The sequence below is a fragment of the Triticum aestivum genome, chromosome 1D, assembly GCF_018294505.1.
Source record: "Triticum aestivum cultivar Chinese Spring chromosome 1D, IWGSC CS RefSeq v2.1, whole genome shotgun sequence".
Lineage (NCBI taxonomy): Eukaryota > Viridiplantae > Streptophyta > Magnoliopsida > Poales > Poaceae > Triticum > Triticum aestivum.
In genome coordinates this window covers 325,893,984-325,920,540 of record NC_057796.1, presented here as the reverse complement: position 1 = coordinate 325,920,540, position 26,557 = coordinate 325,893,984, and positions in this window count along the sequence as shown.

The window sequence follows — 26,557 nt, the reverse complement described above, 5'->3', positions numbered from 1 at the left end:
ATCAAGCTGTTGTTGGGCCTCCAAGTGCAGAGGTTTGTAGGACAGTAGCAAATTTCCCTCAAGTGGATGACCTAAGGTTTATCAATCCATGGGAGGCGTAGGATGAAGTTGGTCTCTCTCAAACAACCCTGCAACCAAATAACAAAGAGTCTCTTGTGTCCCCAACACACCCAATACAATGGTAAATTATATAGGTGCACTAGTTCGGCGAAGAGAAGGTGATACAAGTGCAATATGGATGGTAGATATAGGTTTTTGTAATATGAAAATATAAAAACAGCAAGGTAGCAAGCGATAAAAGTGAGCGTAAACGGTATTGCAATGCATTGAAACAAGGCCTAGGGTTCATACTTTCACTAGTGCAAGTTCTCTCAACAATAATAACATAATTGGATCATATAACTATCCCTCAACATGCAACAAAGAGTCACTCCAAAGTCACTAATAGCGGAGAACAAACAAAGAGATTATGGTAGGGTACGAAACCACCTCAAAGCTATTCTTTCCGATCAATCCATTGGGCTATTCCTATAAGTGTCACAAACAGCCCTAGAGTTCGTAGTAAAATAACACCTTAAGACACACATCAACCAAAACCCTAATGTCACCTAGATACTCCAATGTCACCTCAAGTATCCGTGGGTATGATTATACGATATGCATCACACGATCTCAGATTCATCTATTCAACCAACACATAGAACCTCGAAGAGTGCCCCAGAGTTTCTACCGGAGAGTCAAGACGAAAACGTGTGCCAACCCCTATGCATAGGTTCATGGGCGGAACCCACAAGTTGATCACCAAAACATACATCAAGTGAATCAATAGAATAACCCATTGTCACCACGGTTATCCCACGCAAGACATACATCAAGTGTTCTCAAATCAATAAAGACTCAATCCGATAAGATAACTTCAAAGGGAAAACTCAATCCATTACAAGAGAGTAGAGGGGGAGAAACATCATAAGATCCAACTATAATAGCAAAGCTCGCGATACATCAAGATCGTGCCGAATCAAGAACACGAGAGAGAGAGAGATCAAACACATAGCTACTGGTACATACCCTCAGCCCCAAGGGTGAACTACTCCCTCCTCGTCATGGAGAGCGCCGGGATGATGAAGATGGCCACCTGTGAAGGTCCCCCCTCTGGAAGGGTGCCGGAACAAGGTCCCGATTGGGTTTTGGTGGCTACAGAGGCTTGCGGTGGCGGAACTCCCGATCTCTTCTGGTCCCCGAAGGTTTTAGGGTATATGGGAATATATAGGTGAAAGAAGTCGGTAAGGGGTGTCGGTGTCAAAACCGGAGGATCTCGGGTAGGAGTCCCGAACTATGCGTCTAAGGCGGATGGTAACAGGAGGCGGGGGACACGATGTTTACCCAGGTTCGGGCCCTCCCGATGGAGGTAATACACTACTTCCTGCTTGATTGATCTTGATGATTTGAGTATTACAAGAGTTGATCTACCACGAGATCGTAGAGGCTAAACCCTAGAAGCTAGCCTATGGTATGATTGTTGTTGTCCTACAGACTAAACCCTCCGGTTTATATAGACACCGGAGGGGGCTAGGGTTACATAGAGTCGGTTACAAGGGAGGATATCTACATATCCGTATTGCCAAGCTTGCCTTCCACGCCAAGGAGAGTCCCATCCGGACACGAGACGAAGTCTTCAATCTTGTGTCTTCATAGTCCAACAGTCCGGCTAAAGTATATAGTCCGGCAGTCCGAGGAACCCCTAATCCAGGACTCCCTCAGTAGCCCCTGAACCAGGCTTCAATGACGACGAGTCCGGCGCGCAGATTGTCTTCAACATTGCAAGGCGGGTTCCTCCTTCGAATATTGCATAGAAGATTTTGAACACAAGGATAGTGTCCGGCTCTACAAAACAAATTCCACATACCACCATAGAGAGAATAATATTTCCACAAATCTAATCTGCTGAGTGTTCTGCCTTGATCTGGTCATGACGAACCATTTTTCCGAGCCTGCCATTGCACGTGTTGCGAGGCGGTTTTGTTGGCACGTCTTGTCGAAGCAGAGATCGTGTCCCTCTTTTCACGGGATTCTCATCAATACGGGTGTGGGTAACCCAACCGCGCCATCAATTACAGCACTTGGGGGAACAAGCGGTTTTACCAGGCAAGTGGGGAGGCGCAAAATCCCTGCTGCCTTTATAAGGGGATAAGGACTCCCATTCGCACCCGCGCTTTCTTCTTCCCGATCCATTCCCCTCCGCCTCAGCTCCAGCACCCAAGCGTTCATCTTCTCTGCCCACAAAGGCCTTCCAAAAATGTCTGGATCTGGAGCAGGAGGCAAATGGATGGCCTCTACCGTCCGGGAGAAGGACATCAAAAAGCTTCGGGAGGCCGGGTATTTGGCCAAGAAAATCAGCCACCATCTCCCAACGGCGGGACAGATCGTCCCTACTCCGGAACCCCACGAGAGGGTTCTATTCCTCCCTCACTTTGTCCGCGGGCTAGGGTTTCCCCTCCACCCGTTCGCTCGCGGCATCATTTATTATTATGGGATCGATCTTCATGATCTGTCCCCTAATTCCTTCCTCAACATCTCGACATTCATTGTCGTGTGCAAGGCTTTTCTCCGCATCTCGCCACATTTCGGCTTATGGCTGAAGATTTTCAATGTGAAGCCCAAGGTAGTGGGTGGTGAGCACGCCGAGTGCGGGGGCGCTATAGTGAGCAAGATGCCCAACGTTACATGGCCAACAGGCACCTTTAACGATTCCGTCAAGGAGTGGCAACAGCAATGGTTTTACATCACAGAGCCGCGCGGCACGGATTGGGCCGCTACTCCCAAGTTTCGATCCGGTGCCCCCTGCGGCTTATATCCTGGGTCTAGAAGGGCCTGAACTGGTCCTCGTCCGACGAATTGTCGGCGCTCCAGACGCGCATTAAAGATATGGGAGACAAGAACATTGAACTTGTCAATGTAGTCCAGGTGATGTTAGTTTGCCGGATCCTGCCTTGTCAACACCGGACTTGCAATCTATGGGAATTCGATCCGGCCAAGCACCAAACCCTGCGAGAGCTTTTTGGCTCCTTGCACAAGGACATCTGGAAGGTGCTTTTCAAGTCCAGCAAATCATGGCCGGACTCCGCCGAAGACCGCGGGTACCAACTGTCCCGTCCTGCAAGTTCGGTAAGTCATCGTACTTTTTATCCGCATAACCCAAGGGAAGCGCCTAATGTGTTTTCCAAAACTCTCCTAGGGCTGGACGAAGAAGGCGGAGCGGATCCATTGTCCGGTCCCGCTGCCCGAAGAACCGGCCATCCCACTTCTGACGAAGACGCTGGTCCTGGCGCCTTACAAGGTGCCGAAGAAGACGGCCGAGAAGGAGGCCAAAAAGATCCGGGGCGGCCTTCGTCGCCGCGGCACTTCGGACACAATATCCGAAGGCTCTGATGCCCGTTCCGCCTCCGAAGAGGACGAGGAGGAGGAGGAAGATGAATCCCCTGCGGGAGGAAGAAAGAAGAGGGCGGCCTCCGCACACTTGGAGGCCGAGTCGCCCAAAAGGGGAAAAGCTCCTCTTCCGGAGGAGTCCACTGCCGCCGCCGACAGCGGCCCGGCATGGGATCCCAGGGCCCAGCCCCTGGTGAATTCGTGAGTGTATTGAATCTGAGTATGTTTATGCGTCCAGACTCATCATGGCATAATATTTTAACCTGAGCCATTTTTTGTAGTCCGGCGAGGTCCCGTATCAAACAATCCTCATCAGAGGATTCGCTGAGCTCGGATGCTATGGAGAGCGGGACGCCCCCGAAGGCCCCTTCCTCCAAACAGGTGAATAACACCGAGGCTTCGTCCCAGAGGGACCCCGACCAAGGAGGAGAGGAAAAGACCGTGAAGGTGGCGCCTGGAGGTCAAACTTCAGGGGCCGGACACATGGGGGAGAAAATTCCCATGGGAGCTGACGGCGGGGGCCATCTTGAATTCGGCTCCCAGCCGGATGCAATTCCGGAGACCAATACGGCTCCAGAATCAAGCAGGTAGCCTCTCTCAGCTGGAGGGGGCATGCCTGTTTCACCAGCAACCTCTGTCCAACCGGAGGTGTCGGATGCTTTGTTGGTGGCGCTGAAGAGCGCCTCCATCGTCGATGAACACCGTGCCCTTATGGGTGCGGTGATTGAGAAGATTCAGTCTGCTGAGAGTGGACTGAATGAAGCCTGTATCAGCCTTATAAAAGGTTTTGAGGTATGTTTTATGAGGTTTCGAAGAGTGTCATGGTATGGATAGTAGCCCCTGATACACTGTTCGGTGAAAGAAAGAACCGGACAGAGGATCAAATTGTATGTTTGCTGGAAGACTCATTGGATGACATCTATTTCTCTTCTGTTATAAGCAGGCGTCTGTAGCGGCTACTGCCTCTCATACTGGGGAGGTCTCCGGACTAAATCAAAGTATGGAGCGGGCCAAAGAAGAACTTGGCCAGTTGAAAATGCAGTTGGGAGATAAACAAGGTATGCGCAAGTCTTGTTCGCGATTATTGCGATGAATTTTCGGTATGATGAAATATGTTTCATGATTTGCGCCAGGGACGATGACCGAAGTCGAGGCTCTTAAGAAAGCTGTGGCTGAGGCCGAGAAAAAGGCAACCACAGAGTAGGCTCTTCGTGAGAAGCACGAGGCCAGGGTTATTAAAGCTGAGCAGGAGCTGCAAGAGGCCGTGAAGAAATGCGAGACCTTGGAGCAGAGTTTAACAGAGAAAGAATCCGAACTCACCAAGGCGCATCAGGCCACGAGCAAAGCCCGGGGGAAAACCCAAAGCGCCTTGCAGGGGATCCAAGAGGCGAGGAAGATCACGACGGGTAAGGCTTTTTCCATGTAAAGCAAGTATTCGAGGAGACAATTATGTTTCTAATTTTGAATTCGGATTTCTCAGGGGTATTTGCTGAGCTGCCCCGCAGCATATCGGATGCTGCCCAATTCTACCGAGCCGAAGAAATGAACACTACGGATAAGCTCTTCTGGTCGCAGTATTTGGCACCGAATTATCTGGTGCCTTTTGTCGATCAACTGAAACAGCTAATCGAACTGCATAAGGCGGCGGAACTAGCCATGAAGGATCTGGTTATCCGGCTATGGCCCGCCGAGCCGATTCCAAGCAGCTACTTCGGGCTCGTGAAGCGGCTTGTGAGTGCCTGCCCTCGACTTGATGTCATCAAGCGGTCGGTCTGTATAGAGGGTGCGCGAATGGCCTTTGCCCGCGCAAAGGTGCACTGGGGAAGATGGATGCTGAAAAGCTGATGACCGAAGGACCGCCAGAGGGGAAGGAGCACCACAAGCCCGAATTATATTATGAGGGTGTCCTGGAAGGATCCTGCCTTGCAGCGGAGCTATGTACCAAGGACATTATATTTCCATGAATGCAAATCATGTTGTCCTTTGTAATGTCTAAACAAGGTCATTTATATTATTTATTGCCTGTTATATAAAAGTTTATCCTCCTGCGTGGCTGTTTTATATATTCATCCTGAGAGGTGGCCAGTCGTCGGCTTCTGCCCCCACGTAAGAAGTACGGGGGTGTTCGGGATAGACGTGACCACTCTTTATCCCAGTTTTGGGTCCTTCGAAGGACGTGTTCAGCACAACGAACCAGGCAATCGAACTATAGGGCTTTATCGCTCTCACTTAGCCATAGGAGCTTTAGGAAGATAGGCGCAGCCCCTGGTGTTCGGAAGACCGCACGAGGGGCTCTATAAGCACCTGATCGGAAGAAAAAACCCGATCCATCGCACACTGCATTGGTTATGGCATTATGCGGGAGAAATCCTTAAAGATTTTACAACCTCTCGAACAGCTGACCAGCTCTCGCCGTATCATGACAGTCAGTTTTTGGCTTTCTCTACTGAGGTGCTTGTCCGGAAGAACCGGGACACAATCGCAGTAGTTCTCCCAGTGCTACCTTAGCCAATATAGCGGAACGTAAGGTACAAAAATGTGGGAGCCGGGCAAACCCAACTATTGACCCAAGACATGACTCGGAGCTGATGCATATAATGCTATGGGTTCGGGGTGCCGAACTTCCGTGAAGGTGTTCGGACTTTATTGCCGTATTATGGGTAAAACGAAGCCCCTGTCATATTTGAAGGCATATCGTGGTGTACGGTATGCCACTTAACAAAAGAATTTTAATAAGAAATAACAGCAGATAAGCGTCATATGAATCCATATGTTGTATTTGAATAGTACGTTGATGCGTATAAGTACAGGTAATGTGATAAAAAGGAAATATGACTGTGGAACCTGCTGAGGCCAGGGGGGAAGAAGCTGTGTGCGGATCCGGAGTATAGTCGGATGGTCATCGCGGGGAATATCTAAGGATTCCCTTGCACGTTTGAGCTGCCTCCATATCGCCCATCCTGGTCGGCGCAAAGGTGAACCTGCGAAGGAAATGTAAGAAATGTTTGCGTGCTGGAGAGCGGTTGAGCAGCTGAGTGCGGCCTGTCCTGGCCTTTGCCGGAGTGTTTAATTGAGCTCCGGACGAGCCGGGCTATCCTGCCGTGAAGTAGTTCATACTCCTTTGACGGTGTCCGGGAGCCTGGCCGTCGACTCGAGGTTCGGCTGCAAGGTGTTGCTCGTTGCTTCTGCTGTTAAGGCAGCGGTGTATTCGTTGATGCCGAAGTAAAGTTCGTCCTTGCCATTAACCGTGATGACACCGCGTGGACCGGGCGTTTGGGTGCGACCCCGTGATCCGTAGATCGATCTTGTATGTCCTGCTTTGTTTTCCAATGTGTTTCGCAGGTCCTGCGTGTTGCCCCGGGCCTTGGTATTTTTGTTTGAATGGCGGCAGGGTGCGGGCTGGACTTCGGGCTGGTATGCCCCTCTGTCTTGGCCACGAGGTGGCCGATCAGCCGCATCATACGCTGGTAATGTAGGTGTTAATGCTTCCTCCTCGAGTTGGGGTAGCAACCTGCGCTTTGGGTAACTCTTGGTTGGGCGCTCGAGTTTGTATTCCTCGGCCGCCAGGACTTCAGTCCATCTATCCGCTAGCAGATCTTGATCATCTCGAAGCTGTTGTTGCTTTTTCTTCAGGCTATTTGCTGTGGCTATAAGGCGGCGCTCGAAGCGCTCCTGCTCGACGGGATCCTCAGTTATGATAAATTCTTCGTCGCCGAGGCTCACCTCGTCTTCGGAGAGAGGCATGTAATTGTCATCCTCTGATTCTCTGTCTGCTGCCTGTTCCGGAGGGCTAGCTTGTTCATCCTCCCGCTCGAGGTCTAGCTGGAGGGGATTGTCGTCGTCTTTGGCACTATCCGGAGCATTATTGTCTCTTGTGCCGGTATCGCTACTTTTGTTATGGCGGGACTTAGAGCGGCGCCGCTGACGTCGGTGCTTGGATTGCTTCTTGGAGGGATTATCCTCCGTTGTCTTATCGCCATCGCCTTCTTTGGGGGTGTCCACCATGTATATATCATATGATGAGGTGGCAGTCCAGCACCCTGTGGGCGGTGGTTCCTGTTCGTCTCCTGCATCGTCATCCATACCGTCGATGTCTTCGGAGCCGAAATCGAGCATGTCGGTTAAATCGTCGACAGTGGCTACTAAGTGGGTGGTGGGCGGGGAGCGAATTTCTTTGTCGTCCGCATCCCATTCTAGCCAGACATATTTCGGCCAAGGGTCTCCTAACAAGGAGAGAGACCTCAATGAGTTTAGCACGTCGCCCAGTGGTGAGTACTGAAAGATATCCGCGGAGGAAAACTCCATAATCGGTGCCCTGTCGGATTCGATAGGCACGGACGCAGGCGGCTCAGAGCCCGTGGCCGGGGACGAATCCACATGTCCGGCAACACGGGTCTCATAGGAAGTGAAGTCAGCATTCGGCTCTATCGCCGCTGAGTGCGCGGCCTTCATGGCGGGGTCCATCCACCCGTCCTCGGATGGCGCAATCTACAACGGATTGAGGGCCGGAGTAGTTGCAGGTGTGATCTCCCGAACACTGTACGACGGCAGAGCTAAGTCATGCCCGTCGTGACTGTGCGGTGCACCTGACATGGGCTCGAATCCGTCGAAGATCAAGTCTCCGCGGATGCCGGCAGTATAGTTCAAGTTTCCAAACCTGACCTGATGGCCAGGGGCGTAGCTTTCGATCTGCTCCAGATGGCCGAGCGAGTTGGCCGCAGTACGAAGCCGCCGAATAAGAAGATCTGTCCGGGGAGGAAAAAACCTCGCCCCGGATTGCATCGTTGTCGATGATTGGAGGAGCCATCAAGCCTTATGGTGACGGCACAGTGGAACTCTCAATGAAAGCACCAATGTCGGTGTGAAAACCGGCGGATCTCGGGTAGGGGGCCCCGAACTGTGCGTCGAAGGCGGATGGTAACAGGAGGCGGGGGACACGATGTTTACCCAGGTTCGGGCCCTCTCGATGGAGGTAATACCCTACTTCCTGCTTGATTGATCTTGATGATATGAGTATTACAAGAGTTGATCTACCACGAGATCGTAGAGGCTAAACCCTAGAAGCTAGCCTATGGTATGATTGTTGTTGTCCTACGGACTAAACCCTCCGGTTTATATAGACACCGGAGGGGGCTAGGGTTACATAGAGTCGGTTACAAGGGAGGAGATCTACATATCCGTATTGCCCAGCTTGCCTTCCACGCCAAGGAGAGTCCCATCCGGACACGGGACGAAGTCTTCAATCTTGTGTCTTCATAGTCCAACAGTCCGACTAAAGTATATAGTCCGGTTGTCCGAGGACCCCCTAATCCAGGACTCCCTCAAGGGGAGCCACGAGGGGCCCACGAGGGTGGAGGGCGCGCCCAGGGGGGTGGGCGCGCCCCCCTGCCTCATGCTCTCCTCGTTGATCCCCTGACGTGCACTCAAAGTCTCCCGTATTGCTTTCTTTCCAAAAATAACTTTTCCGAAGGTTTCATTCCGTTTGGACTCCGTTTGATATTCCTTTTCTTCGAAACACTGAAACAAGGAAAAAACAGGAACTGGCACTGGGCTCTGGGTCAATAGGTTAGTCCCAAAAGTAATATAAAAGTGCATAGTAAAGCCCATAAAACATCCAAGATGGATAATAAAATAGCATGCATACTTCATAAATTATAGATACGTTGGAGACGTATCACACCCCATATGAATACAATCAAAAGCAGGACGTAGGGTTTTACCTCCATCAAGAGGGCCCAAACCTGGGTAAAATCCCGTGTCCATGTTACCATCGCTCCAAGACGCCTAGCTTAGGACCCCTACTACGAGATACACCAGATATAGAACCGACATTGGTGCTTTCATTTAGAGCCTGCTAGGCGTTCGTCGCGGTTTGATGGGAATCGAATTCAACGATCAGGTGATATCTTTTGAGTTAGATCTATTCTATGTAAATTATCTTCTTTTTTCCAAATCATTGTCGCTCGCTCCGTGCTACTTAGGTCACAGGCGGATCGGGATAAAAAACTTAGCTGCGGCCGGCTGTACCCTGCGCCTGGCAATACGCCGGACCGGAGCTTTGCTGCGGTTACGACTCACGTGCGCCATGAAGGTTCCAAGGAGGCTGACACGCAGGGAGCAGTTTGTGCAAATCCAACAAAGGAAACCAAATCCATCAAGGGGCGCTCCAGTGTGGGAGTCCCAATCAGACACAAGCCGATCAAGCTACAAGTCACAGGGAGATTTGACCCTTCCTTTTCTTTATTGCTTAGCTAAAAAGGCCGTGCACGTTTCTAACCAGTGGTAGTATAGTTTGCTTTCCATGCACGAATTACTACTAGTCTCCTTATACTCCGTACATCTTTACCTCTGGTTGTTTATTCTATCAAAGTGTGCTAACTGTTCGGAATTTGGAGCCTATATTCCTGTCCACAGGTCGGCGAATATTGTGCCTTATGTACTTGAACTTCGTCATGACGCCAGCACAAACGCCTGGTCACTGTCGTTCGCCGAACTCTGACATGCATCAACGTCCACATCCGCGCCGTCGTGCCATCAAACCGACCTCCGTGTTCAGGCTATATTTATCAAATTATTCGCTTCGCATAAATTTCCTTTTTCAATTATTATTACTGGTTTGCACTCTTTTATGTGCACAGATTTGTGCTAGATCGAATCAAGAGTAATTTGGATGAAAGAGTTTGTGTGCAGCATTGAACGATGACAAGGACAATCCAATGGAGAAATCAGCGGCAACCGACGTACATGCACGTAAGCCCAGGCGAAATGCATCTACGGCTCCGAACTCCAATGGCCGGCAAAGTTACACAGCGAGGATCCTTGCTGCCCTCATCGCGGCGGCTCACCCCGGACAGTTTGCTGGATCAAAGACCAAAGTGGCACCCACGTACACTTGGGCGCTATGCTACTAGTACAAGTCTTTCACCTGACGGAGTTATATGCCGTGCTATCCAAAACAGGAACATCAGGTTCTATTTTTCTAATTACCTATATGTACATTAGTTTTTACATAGAAAAATTTCTGCCGGTCCGCATAATTTTTCTGTGCAGATTTCCAACAACTGACTTATATTTCGGTCAGCCGCCCTGCGACCGACATGGCGTTCTAGACGGTTCTGATTTAGCCGGTTTCATCTCCAGTCTGGCCGGTACTGCATCCATAGCTCGGCCTGTCAGGCGAATTCGCACTGCATAGCCTGGTCACCGCACCTCGGTGCCTAGGCCCTTTTTTCCCTTAATTATTTACTTCACTTAAATTAACTAAGTAGAAGAGTTTTTTTAATTATTATCACTACTATTATTATTGGCTTGCACTACTTTACGTGTGCAGGTAATCAGCTTCGACTGCGCCACAACATGCATGTGAGAGCGGCGATAGTTCGGCTCAGCCGTGGAGATGACACATTACTGTACACAACATGCATGTGAGACCGACGATAGTTCGGCTCATTAGCACTACTAGTTGTTGCACGTCCATCAAGATCAGATTAATGCAACAAGCTATCTTACGCAGCCGACAACTGCCAAGAGAGCTCTACCTCATCTAGTGTCCAGCACATAGGCCATATCTCTTTTATTATTCACTTTGCTTAAATTATTAATTATGTAGAGATTTTTAATTATTATTATCTCCGGATTGCACTATTTTTTGTGCACAGGTAAATGATTTCGGTCAGGCAGCGCTATTACCTTGGCGCACCAATGTGCTGATGTGGGAGTTCTGTCGTCACCTTGGCGACCTACCGCATCACCTCGGCTGGACCGGGGGCTTTATCATCACTTCATTAACACACGCTGGGGGCTTCGGCGTCACACTGCCGGCCTGCTCCGTCGCCGCGGTCGGACTGGGGTTTTCACCTCGCCCATCGACTATGTTGTGTAACCACTTCATCCAGCCGAGCTCTTTACTCGGACATCTCGGGACCGGCTTGAGGGCTGGGACCTTGTCCCGCCGCAATCGTGGCCTACGTCATCAACAGCGAGCACAATAACTAGCTAAGTCGCTTTCATGCTCAAAAACTTTCAGTTTTAAATTTGGGCCATTTGCATTTCTGTCCCTAACTCGAACCCACTACTCAGATTTACCCCTAATTTCGAAGTGTGCTCAAATTTGCCCCTCGGCCGTTAGGTGACCTTACAAAAATGCCCTTCCGTGCCGTTTCCGTTAGGTCAAAGGCCTTTGACCGTCTATCCGGCGTTTCCTAGACATTTTGCCCCTGCCTCCATGTGTCACTTACATGTGGGACCCACCGAGAGAAAAAATAAAAAATACTCTCCTATCCTAAGTCAAGCTAGTCAACATTGACTAGGTCAACGAAGGACATAGGCCCACATGTCAGGGCCTCATTATTTATTTATTACTATGATAATTAGCTTTGTTTTTTTAGCTGGATATTTAGCACTATTAATTATGGAGGGCCCACAAGTCATACTCACAGGTGATAATTACCTGACCTGTCAGGCCCACTTGGCCGTACCTCATCCCGGCGATTTCACCGTCGGCGACCACAAATCATGACCGAGGCACATCAGGTTCGCTCTACAGAGGACGGCTGGACGCACTGCTAGCACCTACGCGTAGCTGGAAACTAGGCGCATCTATTGGTGGCGGAGTTGGTCCAAATGGTCACCGGAATCGAGGACGGTGACGAGCGGAGCGGCGGCTGAGCTACAGTTCGGTCGTGCGTGTTGCCATGTGATGAAAACGAGCGAACTACGCGTCTTGGTGGCTTCCAGTGGTCTTCGGGATCACTCTGTAACAACACAAGGACACTGGGGGCTTGGCATTGATGCGTGCAACAGCCATGGCGGCTGGCGGCACTCGGGCTTGTGGGGATGCAGCTAGCAGAAGAAATCGACGGGCGTAAACACAAGGGGGGAGCAGGATTGCACAACGATCTCGCCGGAATGAACAAAAAGCTAGGGGAAGGTCAGACGACGGCGAATCTAGGCCGGTGGCCGGCGGGCAGAGGCGGCCGAGATCGCTTCGATGGCGGAGTTGCAGGGCACCCGAGGTCATGATCCACGGTGTGGTGATGCTATGCTTGACGGCGGGCCTCGGAGACATGCCGATGCGGCTTCTCTGTGCCGTTGTCCATGAGAACGGCGGTGCTTGGGTAAGCGTGCGGGCGACATGCCCTCGCGAGAGGAAGACGATGACCAACCAGAGAGCGGGCTGGCTGGGCCGTCCCTGGCCAAAAGGTTAGTGCGCCCTGTGTCTTCTCTTTTTTATTTTTTTTCGAGGGGCAAAACTATCCATCAAACGTCTAGAAAATGGTCAAAGCCCTTTGACCGGACGGAAACGACACGGAAGGGTATTTCTATAAGGGTATCTAACAGCAGAGGGGTAAATTTGAGCACACTTCAAAATTAAGGGTAAATCTGAGTAGTGGGTTCGAGTTAGGGACACAAATGTAAAAGACCCTTTAAATTTTGTTCGGTTCGACCAAGCATTATACTTTTTTGGTAAAAAGTTGTTTGTGAAAAACTTCCTTGTCAAAACTTTGTTTGTGACACACAAATTCAAATACCCGTTTACTTGGGGGCTTCCTTTATGAAGCCCTTCCTCTTGCATATGATTATACTTGTATGGCTTCGTTCCTTGTTCGTGTATTATGCCACAATATGCACCATGTTGACTTAAGTGTTCCGCAAGCTGGGTTGCCTTGCTCCTGTGTTTACCCCTACGTTCCCGATTGTTCGGCTAGGGGGTAAAGGGAGCACCTCTGCGATTGTCACGATCGGGTCATCCGAGCTCGGACCTCAGACTGGGTGAAGCCGAAAGCTAGAGCTCTTATTGTTTTCAATCATGGTCAGCACGCAACGGAACTCATGAGTACAAAAAATCTATTGCACAAGTCTCATAGTAACAATGAGCAACCGAAGAAAGTTATCGGTGGGGGTACTATTTTCTTCGAAGATGCTTCTTACACTTCGTCAGTAATATAGCATAAGTTCCCTGAGCGCGCTTTGTCTGTTACAACCTTATGGCCTGATTGCCTGGTTATCAGAAACACTGTCGATATTCTCGACATGTGGAGTACATAACACTTTTCGGCCCTTGATCAAAGAGGGAGAAGCCGCCGGTCGGTTAAGACGCGTTTAAAGTTCGGGTGAACACATATATGATATAAGTACTTCGGTACATACAATCATTATACATAAAATTCTATTACCCAAGTCACTTGGGAGCTCTTAAATTTATGTGAGCTGTTTTATAATAAGTGTTATTCTTATTAGTCGTTGCAAAGTCTTTTTCTATCACTCCTTTTTTCGACGCGAGTGTGTGGTCAATAGCCGAGGAGCCTAATTTCTCTCTCAAAGCCGCTAGAGTTTAGTTTGCTAAACTGGCCTAACGAGAAGTACTCCGCCTTCGGGATAGGAGGTTGAAGCCGTAGGCTGACCCGCTTTAAGTCTTGAGATAGGACGTGTCATGTTAAAGCAAGACAGAAGCACAATTTTTTTTCTAAGACCAATTTTCGGATTAGAACCGAACACTTGATCTAGTTCGGACGTCAAGTTTTTATCGAAGTTTTTTGGTTTTCCAAGCCTATGGCACTTTTAAACTACTTGTGTGTTTCCAACATAAGCCTCGTAGTGCAATGCCGGACACCTTTAGAGATTCGGCAAAAACATTCTCGGATATTGCTATATATGCATCGGTTTCGAATTGTGTCTTTGGTCAATTGTTGGGTTGCCCGGCTCCTGTGCTTGCCTCCTATGTTCCGCTTTGTTCGGCTAGGTGTGCAAAAGGAGAACCACTGCGATTGTGCTTCCAGCTAGCATGGTTAAGTGCTTCAGTGGAGAAAGCCGAAAACTGACTGTCACAATAAGCGTAAACTGGTCAGTGATCCGATGACTGTATTAAACTATAAGATCGATAGAGGTCACCCCGTGTTAAAAAACGGTCCATTCATAACATTGGCCGAAGTGTTTACGGCTTGACCTCGACTATCGTCGAACACTAACCGGGGGCTAGTAACTGGCCTCCCAACTTGAAGCTCCTATGACTAAGTGAAAGTTCTAAAGCCCGCAAATCTGATTGCCTCGTTTCCACTAACACAACCGCCTTCGGGCACCGAGACGTCGGCTAAGGGTTGTTTTGTTATTGCGAAAACACTCTGCGTAGCATCTACAAGGGGGCGGAAGCCGACGATGGGCCACTTTCAACTGATAAACGGTCGCAACAGAGTCAAAATAAACATGTCATCGGCGTTTGTATTTAATATACAAGCGCCGCCTTTCATAATTATCGTTATAAAGCCATAAATATGCATCAATTTGACTTAAGATTTTGGCCAAGCTGTGTTGCCTGGCTCTTGTGCTTACCCCTACGTTCCCGATTGTTCGGCTAGGCGGTAAAGGGAGCACCTCTGTGATCGTTACTACCGGGTCATCCGTGTTAGTACCTCAGACTGGGTGAAGCCGAAAGCTAGCCACCTTAAAGGATATAATTGGTCGGCAACGACGAAAGTGAAAATTTGGGTTCGCTAAAGAGCACATAGTTCGGGAACTTTCCCCAAACTGAATCCTCAATATTTTCCTCCCACATTGATCGGAGGTGAGGTTTCATGATCATGATCAGCATGGCTACCCAAAGAAAGGAACCAATAGCGGGACTATTTTCTTCGGAAGATGTTTCATACGTTAAAACGTAATATAACATACCTCTCCGTGTACCTTTGTTTATAAAACCATATGGTCGGATTGCCTTGTTTGTCGTAAATCTTTGCCCTCATAAAGGCCTTATAAAGTAGGACAAACACTCCTCGGCTACTGGCCCAGGAGGTTGAAGCCGATGGTCGGTCAACAAAGTTTTGTACAAGGCGGATCCGAGCATTAATGATATAAAGTACTTGGATACATAGAATCATTACACATAATTTGTGATTCTACTCCGGATATTGATCCTTAATTCGGCCACCTGTGCCCACATTAAGGCTCCGGGGCTACTGGGCTTCGGGCTTATCATTTACTAATATTAAAGGGGCACATCGATCCCCTAGTCTGGTGTTGCCACCCGACCAGTGGCTCGAGGGCTACTGCATTGCCTATTCAATGCAGAAAATTCAAAGTGCTCAGTGTTCGGCATGACCGAACTATGGACAAGCGCTTCTTCAGACAAACAATAAGTACCATCTGGGACTTATCCGGCATCAAGCTAATATATCACGGCGACTTCTCACGACCCTCTCTCAGGGGCCCGTCCGCCGATCACTATTACCTCTAATATATTACACTGCGTTTCTATTCCTACGTATGCTGCCGAGGTAGGAGTTGATCCTCAGGTCGATTTTGCGAATCGACTTGAGTCTCAGGGGCTACTATGATCAGCGGTTTAATGTTTTCCTTCAGGTGCATCTCAGATTTTAGGCCGACAGACACCTTGAGGGCTACTGGCAAATACATCTCGTCAACAAATAAATTTACACGCATCAGAAATAAAAATCCGCAAACAATCAGCCCATGACCGAGGTGCTGAACCACCTCGAAAGCATTTCGAGATATAGCTCGGATGCAAGTGGCTGGCTCCATAGAGGGCATTTCTGGCATTAAGCTTGGCTAAACTCCTTCAACTTTTTTGAACCAAGGTGATCTATGACACCTCACATATAGTCCGGCGTTGGAGCTCGGATACAGTCCGGCGTTGGAGCTCAGACATAGTTTGGCGTTAGAGCTCGGATACAGTCTGGCGCTAGAGCTCGGATACAGTCTGGCGTTGGTGCTTGGCTGCAAAAGATACCTCGAATGCAGTCCGGCGTTGGAGCTCGGACGCGAGAGGACACCGCTGCACGGGAAACGCTTCAAACCCGAGGTGGGCGTAAAAATAACAAGGCATTGATAAAGGCCGATAACTCAAAGGGGCCCCTCGGATAACCGACGTATAAACTCTTCGGAAATCCTCAAGATCGAAGATGGGAAGATTTGTTGAACCAGTTTTCAAGACCGACGACCGAAGATGAAGAGCAGTTCGAAAGAATCGAGGAGCAACCCTAACTTCAAGACCGGTTCAGGGGGCTACTGACGGTGTCCTGGACTAGAGAGTACTCACCACGTCGTCTCCCGACCAGGTGGATCAGGCCGAGGACCCCCTGAAGGAAATATGCCCTAGAGGCAATAAAAAAGTTGTTATTTATATTTCCTTATATCATGATAAATATTTATTATTCATGCAAGAATTGTATTAACCGGAAACTTAGTACATGTGTGAATACATAGACAAACAGAGTGTCACTAGTATGCCTCTACTTGACTAGCTCGTTGAATCAAAGATGGTTAAGTTTCCTAACCATAGACATGAGTTGTTATTTGATTAACGGGATCAAATCATTAGAGAATGATGTGATTGACTTGACCCATTCTATTAGCTTAGCATTTGATCGTTTAGTATATTGCTATTGCTTTTTTCATGACTTATACATGTTCCTATGACTGAGATTATGCAACTCCCGAATACCGGAGGAACACTTTGTGTGCTACCAAATGTCACAACGTAACTAGGTGATTATAAAGGTGCTCTACATGTGTCTCCGATGGTACTTGTTGAGTTGGCATAGATCAAGATTAGGATTTGTCACTCCGATTGTCGGAGAGGTATCTCTGGGCCCTCTCGGTAATGCACATCACTATAAGCCTTGCAAGCTATGCAACTAATGAGTTAGTTGCGGGATGATGTATTACGGAACGAGTAAAGAGACTTGCCGGTAACGAGATTGAACTAGGTATTGAGATACCGACGATCGAATCTCGGGCAAGTAACATACCGATGACAAAGGGAACAACGTATGTTGTTATGCGGTTTGACGGTTAAAGATCTTCATAGAATATGTAGGAGCTAATATGAGCATCCAGGTTCCGCTATTGGTTATTGACCGGAGACGTTTCTCGATCATCTCTACATAGTTCTCGAACCCGTAGGGTCCGCACGCTTAACGTTCGGTGACGATCGGTATTATGAGTTTATGTGTTTTGATGTACCGAAGATAGATTGGAGTCCCGGATGAGATCGGGGACATGACGAGGAGTCTCGAAATGGTCGAGACGTAAATATCGATATATTGGACGACTATATTCGGACATCGGAAAGGTTCCGAGTGATTCAGGTATTTTTCGGAGTACCGGGGAGTTACGGGAATACGGGGGAAGAAGTATTGGGCCTCATGGGCCAAGTGGTGGAAGAGAAGAGGCAGGACAAGGCTGGGCGCGCGGCCCCCCTAGCCCAAACCAAATTGGACTAGGGGGCCGGCCCCCCCTTCCTCCTTTCCTCCCTCTCCTTCCTTCTCCCTCCCTTCCTCTTGGTGGACTCCTACTAGGACTTGGAGTCCTAGTAGGACTCCACACTTGGGCGCGCCTCTAGGGCCGGCCTCCCCTCCTCTCCTCCTTTATATACTGACGCAAGGGGCACCCCATGGACACACAAGTTGATCAGTTGATCTTTTAGCCGTGTGCGGTGCCCCCTCCACCATAATCCACTTCGGTTATATCGTAGCGGTGCTTAGGCGAAGCCCTATGTCGGTAGCATCGTCATCACCGTCATCACGCCGTCGTCCTGATGGAACTCTCCCTCGAAGATCTGCTGGATCGTGAGTTCGACGGATGTCATCGAGCTGAACGTGTGCTGAACTCGGAGGTGTCGTGCGTTCGGTACTTGGATCGGTCGGATCGTGAAGACGTACGACTACATCAACCGCGTTGTCATAACGCTTCCGCTTTCGGTCTACGAGGGTACGTGGACAACACTCTCCCCTCTCGTTGCTATGCATCACCATGATCTTGTGTGTGCGTAGGAAATTTTTGAAATTACTACGTTCCCCAACAGTGGCATCCGAGCCAGGTTTATGCGTAGATGTTATATGCACGAGTAGAACACAAGTGAGTTGTGGGCGATACTTGTCATACTGCTTACCAGCATGTCATACTTTGATTCGGCGGTATTGTTGGATGAAGCGGCCCGGACCGACATTACGCATACGCTTACGCGAGGCTGGTTCTACCGACGTGCTTCGCACACAGGTGGCTGGCGGGTGTCAGTTTCTTCAACTTTAGTTGAATCGAGTGTGGCTACGCCCGGTCCTTGTGAAGGTTAAAACAACACTAACTTGACAAAATATCGTTGTGGTTTTGATGCGTAGGAAAGAACGGTTCTTGCTCAGCCCGTAGCAGCCACGTAAAACTTGCAACAACAAAGTAGAGGACGTCTAACTTGTTTTTGCAGGGCATGTTGTGATGTGATATGATCAAGGCATGATTCTATATTTTATTGTATGAGATGATCATGTTTTGTAACGAAGTTATCGGCAACTGGTAGGAGCCATATGGTTGTCGCTTTATTGTATGCAATGCAATCGCCCTGTAAATGCTTTACTTTATCACTAAGCGGTAGCGATAGTCGTAGTAGCAATAGTTGGCGAGACGACAATGATGCTTCGATGGAGATCAAGGTGTCAAGCCGGTGACGATGGTGATCATAACGGTGCTTTGGAGATGGAGATCAAAGGCACAAGATGATGATGTCCATATCATATCACTTATATTGATTGCCTGTGATGTTTATCCTTTATGCATCTTATTCTGCTTTGATTGACGGTAGCATTATAAGATGATCTCTCACTAAATTTCAAGGTACAAGTGTTCTCCCTGAGTATGCACCGTTGCCAAAGTTCGTCGTGCCGAGACACCACGTGATGAACGGGTGTGATAAGCTCTACGTTCACATACAACGGGTGCAAGCCAGTTTTGCACACGCAGAAATACTCGGGTTAAAGTTGACGAGCCTAGCATATGCAGATATGGCCTCGGAACACTGAGACCGAATGGTCAAGCATGAATCATATAGTAGATATGATCAACATAGTGATGTTCACCATTGAAAACTACTCCATTTCACGTGATGATCAGACATGGTTTAGTTTATTTGGATCACGTGATCACTTAGATGATTAGAGGGATGTCTTTCAAAGTGGGAGTTCTTAAGTAATATGATTAATTGAACTTTAAATTTATCATGAACTTAGTCCTGGTAGTATTAGCATATCTATGTTGTAGATCAATAGCTCGCGTTTAGCTCCCCTGTTTCATTTTTGATATGTTCCTAGAGAAACTAAGTTGAAAGATGTTAGTAGCAATGATGCGGATTGGATCCGTGATCTGAGGATTATCCTCATTGCTGCACAGAAGAACCATGTCCTTGATGCACCGCTAGGTGACAGACCGGTTGCAGGAGCAAATGCAGACGTTATGAACGTTTGGCAAGCTCGATATGAGGACTACTTGATAGTTTAGTGCACCATGCTTTACGGCTTAGAATCGGGGCTTCAAAGACGTTTTTGAAATGCCACGAAGCATATGAGATGTTCCAAGACACTACAAGAAATATGTCAACTTGTGACCCTCACTATTGGCCGTTGAAAGGTCATAGTTGTTCATTTGCGACCTTTTTGTGACCAAAACCAGAAGGTCAAAAGCTGGCAGTCGTAAACTGAAATTAGTGACCTTCTCTGTGATATGTAAAAAGGTCGTTGGTTCTTCGACCAAATTTTTGGTCACTAGCAACCTCCTCAGGCCAGGTAGGCATCCAGCATGGCAAGCTGATGTGGCACAAGAATCAGCCCGGTCCGATTCAGCGTTTTACATGGGCCGAGCTCAACAATTCGGCATTTTTAATGTATTTTTTCCTGTTATTTTTTACTAGCTACATGGGCTTGGGCCGTTGGTTCGGCCTTTTTTGCTTTCTGAGGTGCAGCCTTTTCACATTCTATTTTTTTATTTTTGGGTTTTCTTTTTTTGTTACATTCAATTTTCAGATTATTGTAGTCAACTGGATGCACATTGTCAGATTCTTCTAGGCACTAGGTCCCAAACATCAGGTTTTAATTTTTCACAACTTGTAACTCAATGATATACCAATCAGAGAACTCATTTTAAATATATTCAAATAACAGCCAAATCACCGATGTACCAATCAAGTTTATTACATTCCACCAATCACAATATAACCATACAATGTTACACCAATCACAGTATAACACTCTACAGATAGAACGCTCAACAAGTACAGGCACGTCTCCAACACCTTAGCGCCTTCAACCTGCAAAACATCACATCCAGCCACATATTAACGATCAAATCAATTCACCCCTTGACGCCCTGGTAGGTGACGACGATGTGGTAGTGGTGGAAGCCGCCGCCGAGGCCGACGGCGCCTGCGGTGTCCTCGTCGTCATCGAAGGCGATGACGACGGATGGGTCAGCGTCGAAGCAGGTGCGCTGCAGGCCACATCATCATATTTAAGCATTAATATTTCCGTATTACTACACAGGAACTACAGCACTAGGAGTACACAGCAACTAGTAGCAGAACTAGAAGAAATAGCCAAATTGAGTGTACACCAATATCATCAGGAACATGAGTATAACAAGCATCTTGCTTTACTGGGATAAAGTGACACAACAGAATTACTAGGATACAGTGACACAACAGCAATAAGATAACATATTATGTGCTACAGGTTGACATTTCCAAAGTGACACGTTTGATATGCTAAGGACTTGTTGATCTAATCCAGGTTTTGTTTTACAAATTAGTTTTGCTGTAAATTCAGCTAGTGTTCAAGTTATAAACAGTTTATTTTTACTTGCCATCTTTGTTTCTTCTCCATGACATTTAGTACCACACAGGAGTATATCCTGCTGTGCCTATGCATTGCAAGAGCCAAACCAATACTAAATATTATTGCAAACCTAACATACTTGAACAGCTTGGTCAGGGCAAGAACATACCTGATGAGCTCTGAAGTTCAACGAATGGTGAACGAGCCCGTGGAGAGGCAGAGCACCTGCATTTGACACAAATTGCTAAGGTTCAATGCAAACCAAACGCACTATTGATATTGTATAGAAATGGGTAGTAGGATTCAGACAGTGTGAATGTGATATAGTAAAAAATTGCATGCTATGCACATCAAGTTAAAAGGCGCAAGTTATATAGTAGCCTCAAGCAGAGCAAGTGTACAGCAAGTTGATAAAAGAATGCTCAGTCTTGCCATGGACTCACAATCCACATCCAACAACCCACCATCTCGTATATACATCCAAACCATAAAAATAGCGGTCAAACAGCAAGGTAGTGCAAAGAAATTAAGTAAACTATTGTGCTGGATAACTATCATTATTGTTCCATAGAGTTTATGTGTACATTGGCCATTAATTGATGAGGATTGATGCAATGGATGCTGGCTTGGCAACCGTAGTAGTTTAGGCATGATACACCAAAAGCAAATACATGGTAACACGTAAAAGTTCAAAAGATAGCATGATACACCAAAAGCAAATCATAGCGGTAGTCCGGGATAACTGATTTGTATGGTTTTTCTATGGCATACAATGATGGAATATTTTGGCAATTAGGATTGGTTCACAACAGAACCATATGAATTAGGCGGAAGAAGTAAGAACAGTAGCCCCTGTTCTAGCCAAATTAGGGAGCTCATTGTGGTATGGTGCTGCACTGCTGCTCAAGCGGTTGCGAAGGTGCCTTCCCTTCTAGGTTATAAACTTATAATGCTATACTAATTGCAAGAAAACTAATGTATAAGCTTGAGCAAAAACATGCAAGTCTTGTCTGACAAAAACGCTAATGACATGAAAAGTTAAGAGTGCTAACATTATTTCAGGATCTCAACATATTCTTCCATATATGTACAGTGTCAGCATGTGCTAGGGCCCTTGCCCAACTCAGTACGCACGCGTCGATACTAAATACACGTGCCACGCTGGCGCAGGTTGCCGGTGGCTAGCCAGTGCCCTCGGCTGGGGAGCTAGATAGGCTCAAGGATCCACCAGGTACTTTCTCTACAGTGCAATTTATGCAAATTCCGCGGACATGGCCAGAGAGATAGGAACACGGCCAAGGAACACACATGTATATAAAATGTAAAATGACTCGACAGCATGATCCAAATATCCTACGATCTGGCTTGCTATCAAGATCATGAGATGAGATGACATGAGCTCACGTGAGATGAGATGAGATGACATGAGCTCACCACATCAAGTCATGTGGTTGGAGGAGGAGCAGTAGGGAGCAGCCATGAGACCTCGTCATCCACCTGCAGGAGCAGCAGCAGCTCGTCCAGATCAGATCGGAGCAACCTGCACAAAAAAAACAAGTCAAACCAAACGCAGGAATCACAACAAGACAGGACAAGGGGTTCCATGGCTCAACTCGTCGTCGGGGTCGAGGAAGAAGCGCCGCCGCGTGGGGCAGTGGCCGGAACTGAGTTTGTGGCCGCTGCTTCACGTACTTGCGCAGCGCCAGCCCGGAGAGCGCGTCCTCCTCTGCCTCGATCGCGAGCACCTCCTCGGGGCCGTCGTCGGCAGCAGGCGCCTCCGCCTCGACCGGCTCAGCGGCGTCGGCCCCGGAGGCAGAGAGGACGAGGCGAGCGGCACGACGGGTGGTGGGGTGGAGGCGGAGGAGAGGGAGCGGGTGGGGAGCGGAGGTGGAGGGGAGGGAGAGGTGGGAGAAGGTCGAGGCGAGGGAGGAGACGGAGAGCGCCATGGTCTGCCTGCTGGGCGTGCGTGCGGGGTGGATAGGCCATGGCTGCGAAGGTCGTCAGAGGGAGCGGGAGCAGTGCGGAAGGGAGCGGGAGCGGCGGCGATGGGGAAAAGGGAGCGGGAGTAGCGGCGGCGATGGGGAAAAGGGAGCGGGAGCGGCGGCGGCGATGAGGAAAAGGGAGCGGGAGCGGCAGCGGCGATGGGGATAGGTGAGCTAGGGTTTCGTGGGTGGACGAGGATGATTCGGGAGGGGGGCCAGAGCGACGAGGGGGGTGTAAGCTGCCGTTGGATTCGGGTGCATCCGATGGTGCTTAATCCACGATCCGCGTGAGATGGTTTTGGACCAATCAGAGCGCAGTACTCCTTTGATGATGTTAAGACCATTTAAATTGGTCATAACCGATTAAAAATAAGATGTTAAATCATGTCTGCTATTTGACGGCTTAGGAAATTTATAAAAACGAATAGAAATCAAAAACCTTTGCATTGTGTCACCAAGTGTGACCAACTTTTCAGTAAGAATAGCAAACTTTGAATAATGCAAATATCATAAAAAATGTTCTCAGAAATGAGTTTTTTGTAAGAGAATAATTTTTTGAGTGCCCAAAATGAGTTTTTCTGTGAAGGACCTACCATATATTTGTTGCAAAGTTGGACCTAATCAATTTTATAAAATACTAGGCCATATTTAATGCACAATTAACCAAATGGTTGGGTGTCAAAAGTCTTGATCCACCTCTCGTGAAAAAGACAAATTTCCGCCGATTCAGTAGGAAGTGGGTCAAATTTGAACTGCAGCTGCCTCATAGTTTCCTCTTTATTTTTTCCAAAAAACATTTATAGGTACATAAGTATCTATTTAATCAGAGAAATATCAGAAGTTTCCCAAGATTCAACGACTAGCTAGGAACGGTCATTCCCGCCGTTTTGACCGCATTTTGAAACGGGCATAAAAATTCAAAAAAAATCAAAAAATTGGGAAACCCTCGCATTGTGTAATTATATGTGGCCAAGTTGCCAGGAAAATATAACAAACTTGTAATACAGCAATTATTTTAAAAAAGTGTTCTCAGAAACGAGCTATCACGTGTGGAGATCAATGGCTTTCAAGCCAAATGATCAATCTTATGGCCACATTCATGGCATAGTTTGTTCAAATGATCTCATATTGTGCACAAGGGTGCATATTGGAATGGCAAACAATATTGCCTAAGGAAGTTTTCATTTTCTTTGGACGAAAAAACCATTTTCCATTTTTTGAGTGCCCAAAAGGAGGTTTTTTTGTGAAGAACCTCCCAAATAATTGTTGCAAAATTGGACCAAATCATTTTTATAAAATACTAGGCCATATTTAATGCACAATTGACCAAATGGTTGGGTGTAAAATGTTTTGATCCACCTCTCATGAAAAAGACAAATTTCCGCCGATTCAGTTGGAAGCGGGTCAAATTTGAACTGTAGCTACCTTATAGTTTGCTATTTAATTTTCCAAAAATCATTTCTAGGTACATAAGTATCTATTTAATCAGAGAAAGACCAAAAAGATTCCAAGATTCAACCACTAGCTAGGAACGGTCATTCCCGCTGTTTTGACCGCATTTTGAAACGAGCATAAAAAATTCAAAAAAAAATCAAAAAATAGGAAACCTTCGCATTGTGTCATTATATGTGGCCAAGTTGCCAGGAAAAATAGCAAACTTGTTATACGGCAATTATTTTAAAAAAGTGTTCTCAGAAACGAGCTATCACGTGTGGAGATCAATGGCTTTCAAGCCAAATGATCAATCTTATGGCCACATTCATGGCATAGTTTGTTCAAATGATCACATATTGTGCACAAGGGTGCATATTGGAATGGCAAACAATGTTGCCTAAGGAAGTTTTCATTTTCTTTGGACGAAAAAACCATTTTCCATTTTTCGAGTGCCCAAAAGGAGGTTTTTTTTGTGAAGGACCTCCCAAATAATTGTTGCAAAATTGGACCAAATCATTTTTCTAAAATACTAGGCCATATTTAATGCACAATTGACCAAATGGTTGGGTGTCAAAAGTCTTGATCCACCTCTCATGAAAAAGACAAATTTCCACCGATTCAGGAGGAAGTGGGTCAAATTTGAACTGCAGCTGCCTCATAGTTTCCTCTTTATTTTTTTCCAAAAATCATTTCTAGGTACATAAGTATCTATTTAACCAGAGAAACACCAAAAGTTTCCCAAGATTCAACCACTAGCTAGGAACGGTCATTCCAGCCGTTTTGACTGCATTTTGAAACGGGCATAAAAAATTCAAAAAAAATCAAAAAATTGGGAAACCTTCGCATTGTGTAATTATATGTGGCCAAGTTCCCAGAAAAAATAACAAACTTGTAATATGGCAATTATTTTAAAAAGTGTTCTGAGAAACGAGCGGGAGCGTGTGGAGATCAATGGCTTTCAAGCCAAATGGTCAATCTTATGGCCACATTCATGGCAAACTTTGTTCAAATGATCTCATATTGTGCACAAGGGTGCATATAGGAATGGCAAACAATGTTGCCTAAGGAAGTTTTCATTTTCTTTGGACGAAAAAACCATTTTCCATTTTTCGAGTGCCCCAAAGGAAGTTTTTTTGTGAAGGACCTCCCAAATAATTGTTGCAAAATTGGACCAAATCATTTTTCTAAAACACTAGGCCATATTTAATGGACAATTGACCAAATGGTTGGGTGTAAAAAGTTTTGATCCACCTCTCGTGAAAAAGACAAATTTCCGCCGATTCAGTTGGAAGCGGGTCAAATTTGAACTGTAGCTGCTTTGTAGTTTGCTCTTTATTTTTTCCAAAAATCATTTCTAGGTACATAAGTATCTATTTAATCAGAGAAACACCAAAAAAAATCCAAGATTCAACCACTAGCTAGGAACGGTCATTCCCGCCGTTTTGACCGCATTTTGAAACGGGCATAAAAAATTCAAAAAAAATCAAATAATTGGGAAACCGTCGCATTGTGTCATTATATGTGGCCAAGTTCCCAGGAAAAATAAAAAATTGTAATACGGCAATTATTTTTAAAAAATGTTCTCAGAAACGAGCTATCACGTGTGGAGATCAATGGCTTTCAAGCCAAATGATCAATCTTATGGCCACATTCATGGCATAGTTTGTTCAAATGATCTCATATTGTGCACAAGGGTGCATATAGGAATGGCAAACAGTGTTGCCTAAGGAAGTTTTCATTTTCTTTGGACAAAAAAACCATTTTCCATTTTTCGAGTGCCCAAAAGGAGGTTTTTTTTGTGAAGGACCTCCCAAATAATTGTTGCAAAATTGGACCAAATCAATTTTGTAAAATAATAGGACATATTTAATGCATAATTGACAAAATGGCTGGGTGTAAAAAGTTTTGATCCACCTCTCGTGAAAAAGACAAATTTCCGCCGATTCAGCTGGAAGCGGGTCAAATTTGAACTGCAGCTGCCTCATAGTTTGCTATTTATTTTTACAAAAATAATTTCTAGTTACATAAGTACCTATTTAATCATAAATACATGGTTTGGTGGCGATACGTCGAGGTTTGGGCGGTGGCCGAGGGCCCCAACTCTAG